We start from the raw sequence: 4,640 nt of genomic DNA, 5'->3' as shown, positions 1-4,640 counted from the left end.
GTTCCCTCATTCTTGACTTGAAGCCTATCCCAAGCATCTTTAGCAAGCTCACAATTCGCTATGACTTTAATTTGGTTCACATTAACAACATTAAAAAGAGCATGAATGACTTTAGAGTTATAGTTTGCCTGAGTTTTTTCATCAGTAGTCCAACTAGCAATAGGTTTTGGTCTAGACACTTCATTTTCAACAATAACCGGGGCTGTCTAACCATTCACAACTGTGGACCAGACTCTTTCATCTATAGACTTAAGAAAAACATACATCCTAGGTCTCCATATTAACAGAGGTGGTCTATGAGTAGATCCATCTTTAGTGAAGAAATTCATGACAAAAAATAATTAGACAGATGCTAACACAGCGAACGACAGTGCACAAAAAACATGCAACAAATCTAAAATAAAAACGCAACACATATCAGACCTCATGCAACAACCAGACGACTCAGATACATACAAAAATAAGTAAAATAGGTAAGGAACTACTAAAGCAACTTATCAGAACAAGTTCTAATACTACTTGTTAGAGTTGGTGAACTCTATTTAACATTTAGGTACCCATTTTTAAATACGCGGCTGAATGATTTACCAAGTTGTGTTAACACAATCAGGTTTACAATAAATCAATAATAATTAAGCTATAAATGTAAAGCACACTAGAATATACATGGTTTGGCTAAATCCACTTTTAGCCTATATCCATGAGACCTCATCCAGATCGAAGCAAATCCACTAATCAATAAACATTACAAGATATAGTTCAAAGTTGATCTAAGATATAGTAAAAAGAACTCCTTGTTCAACTTTACACTTAGCACCACACTCTGAATTTCTAATGTCTTGTTGCACCACGGATCTTTTCACACTAGGTTCACTCTTGGAAAATGCTTGAGCTCCACCCAAGCTTCAGTTGCTGAAGACAAACTCCAGCATCAACAAAGGAACCACATTCTAGATGTGTAAAACCCCCCTCTAGTCAGGTATCCTCCGAATATCCCTTAATGAGAATCCCAGGGATATTTAGAGGATACTTGACTGGAGGGGGGTTTTACATTTGGTATCAGAGCAAGTATTTTTTTACTTTGAAAAGGGGTGTTTTAAGATGTTTTCTATTGTGAAGTCATGCATTTTATGAGAGTTGATGACAGTATCCTCATGTAAAGTTCCGTTGCTCTAATTGTCTAATCGCTGTAAATATGTTTACCTGATTTTATGTATAGTGATAGGGAATAAATATGAGGAAAACCAGGAGAATGGATCTAGGTTGCAGTGATGCTTTGAATCCACAAGATGTTCCAACTGCACCTGAAGCTCCTAACCCAACAGCTGCTTGACAATCATATTTTACACTATGATTTTGCATTGAATTTTGATAGGATTTAGGATAATTTCATACAATTTGGGCCATAATTGCTACCTAATTCTATTAATTTGTCTTTGCAGGCCTAAACGATGATTTTGAGCATAAATGACAGTATTCAGCGTAAATTGTGAAACTTGAGCTTGAAAACATGGAATGACCTGAATTTAGAAGCTTTGGAAATCTAAGAAGAAGAGCTACAACTTTCATGTTTTGGGTTTTTCCTAATTCTGACTGGACAAGGGTGAAAACTTGGCTTGAAGTCATGAAAAGTACGCTGGGAACTGAAGAAAAATGTCTTTGGACGTGCTTCAGTATTTCTCCCATAACTTGAGCTATAGACTTCGTATTGTGCTGATTCTTAAATGAGTAGAAATATAATTGAAAGGGCTAAAGTTCATATGTTTAATACTCTTCCATATTAAGACTCTATCATGCTCAAATTTGGCCCGAAAGTCCTTGCCGCGGCAAGGAAAAAGCTTCCCCGCGGCGAAACCTGCATCAGCTGTAAAAATAAAACTACACGTTGTGGCTTGCTAGGGCTTCATCCTTAAGTGAGAGAGATATAAATTAGAGCAAAAAGGAAGAGAAAAGGGGCTTGGTTCGACATTTGGAAGGCAGCTCTATGAAGGAGAAGAGTATTGAATATTTGGGCTTCAAATTAGAGAAGATTTCTCCATCTTTTGCTTGTTTTTCAATGATGAATCTTGATTCAGTTTATTTTTGTTATTTTATTTCGTTTTTGAGTATGAACTGAGTTGTTTAGCTAGGGTTTGATGTAACCTTGATACAATGATTCAAATTTATATGAATTGATTTCCTTTGAGTTTTAATTTCATGATTGAGTGTTTATCTCTTTGCTTAATGACTTTTGGATGCTTGATCACCATTCAAATGTGTGTTGTTCACAATGAGACTGAGAAGTGATTTGTGATTGTGCCTCTTGGGATAAATACCGTAGATTAAGCAAACGCTAGAGATAGGTTTAGCGATCTATGAAATCTAGATAGAATTCCATAAAGCTTAAAAGACTTTGAACTATTAATCTTCATTTTGTTGGGTGCGGAAGCTTAATAGGGATAAGTAGGGAAATGTAGCCTGAGAAGGTATGTTTTACAACTTAGGGAATTTGATTTTCAATCAAGGAATTAGAACTTGGTTAATAGATTCTATGAATTGGGTTAGCGTATCTAGGTGAAATCAACACCCTAGCATTTGTTAGCATTGCTTAATTAGTTAAGTTGTTGGGTTTTGCTTTAATTTCATTATCATTCATTTATATTTTGTTAATTTGTATTTAGTTTGTTAATTTTCCATCAATTCAAGTTACTGTTCTTCAATTAGGACTTAAACTAGAGAAATCGGTACTTAGTAACACTATCCTCATGGGAACGATACTCACTCATCACTTTATTACTTTGTGTGACTAGTGCACTTGCCATTTATGCATGTTGTGGTTACAACGCATCAAGTTTTCGGTGATGTTGCAGGGGATAGTTGATTATTAATACTAATAGTATCTAGTGTAGTGCTAAATTGAAGGTTTTATTTCATTTTTGTAGTTAATCGTAAATATTGTATAGTCTTAAGCTTGAGTTCTTTTCTTTGTAGTTTTTATTTTTATTTTGTAGTTAAGCTTAATTAACTGTTTCTTGTAGTGCATGTGGAGATCATGGCAGAAGTACATAGAACATTGATGGATTATGCCATACCAACGGTGCAAGAATGCAATTATGGTATTATAAGGCCACCTATTGCAGTGAACTTTGAGATTAAGCCTACAATAATTCAGATTATCCAACAGTCAGTCCAATTTGGTGGAAATTCATATGAGGATCCTATTTTTCATATCGCTAGCTTTTCTAGAGATATGTGACACATTCAAGGTTAATGGAATGACTGATGATGCAATTAGGCTAAGATTGTTCCCATTTTCACTGAGAGATAAAGCAAAAGGTTGGCTCATGTCACACCCAGTTGGGACAATCACCGCATGGGACGGATTAGCTCAAAAGTTTCTTGCAAAATGCTTCCCACCAGAGAAGACGGCAAAAATGAGAAAGGACATTATCTCTTTCATGCAAGGCAATGATGAATCACTTTATGAAGCTTGGGAGAGGTACACAGAGTTGTTAATTAATGTCCACATCATGGTCTACCATTTTGGATACAAGTCCAAACATTTTACAATGGGTTGCTACCAAATATTTAATCTATGATAGATGTGGTAGTAGGCGGAGCCTTAAATAACAAGATCCTAGAAGATGCTTATGAATTGCTTGAGGTGATGGCCAACAATAACTACCAAAGACCTAATGAGAGAGCAATGTCAAAGGGAAAAATGGGTCTATAGGAAGTTGATGAGTTCACCACATTATCTGCACAAATTGCATCACTTCAAAGCCAATTGGGAGGTATGAATGTAAATTCTATTCCCTCATCTTTTATAACTTGTGAATTTTGTGCAGGAAACCATGGGAGTGTGAAATGCCAAGACGGAAACCAATTAGTCTTCTCAACAATCAAGCAAGTGAATTACATGGTTAGTTCACAAAGGCTACAAAATGACCCCTTCTCCAACACCTATAATCCTAGTTGGGGGAATCACCCAAATTTGTCTTAGAGCAATCAAAGCAATCAATTATATAAAAGGACAGTGCCAAACCATCAACTAGTGGTGAATCTTCAACCGGTAGAGCAAAGAGTGTCAAATTTGGAAGATATGTTCGAAAAGTTCATGCAAGAAACCACAAGTTTTATGAATGAGACACGCTCAAACTTCAGAAATCAAGGAGTGCCCATTCGAAATTTGGAGGTTCAAGTGGGGCAATTGGTTGCACAATTGACAGAGAGATCTCAAGGTTCTTTGCCAAGCACAACGGTCACAAATCCTAAGGAACAATTAAATGTCATAACATTGAGGAGAGGTATAGTGTTGAAGCAACCCCACAATGAAGAAAAGTGGGAAGAACATGAAGACAAGACTAATGAAGAGGAAAATCTCAAAGCGGAAAGGTGTGCAAGATACTTAGGGGAATTTCAACCAAGCAACTCACCTCACAAGGAACAATTTGAAGAATTTGGTGTAAATGCGCACAAGTCAAAATTGGTGTTGGAAGAGACTCCAAACATTGGACTCAACCAATCACCATCTCATCTCAAGTACGCATATACAAATTTGAAGTTCCGAAAAGATGCTTATGAGAATGTCCGAAATTCCAAAGGAAAAACCAAGAGGTGGCAATAGGAAGTGAAGAACCTCACAAGGATCCACATTGATG

General features: G+C 36.4%; 1 non-coding gene across 1 annotated transcript; it reads right to left on the bottom strand.

Moving 5' to 3' along the window:
• Nucleotides 1–3,410: 3,410 nt before the first annotated feature.
• On the bottom strand, nt 3,411–3,516 carry LOC116133148. Its single transcript, XR_004128501.1, has one exon. It is a non-coding gene; the product is annotated as a small nucleolar RNA R71 (small nucleolar RNA).
• Between the last annotated feature and the right edge of the window lie 1,124 nt (nt 3,517–4,640).

Source organism: Pistacia vera, unplaced genomic scaffold, assembly GCF_008641045.1.
Source record: "Pistacia vera cultivar Batoury unplaced genomic scaffold, PisVer_v2 Contig265, whole genome shotgun sequence".
Classification (NCBI taxonomy): domain Eukaryota; kingdom Viridiplantae; phylum Streptophyta; class Magnoliopsida; order Sapindales; family Anacardiaceae; genus Pistacia; species Pistacia vera.
The sequence above is the reverse complement of the archived record's forward strand: the minus strand, read 5'-3'. Positions and strand labels throughout refer to the sequence as shown.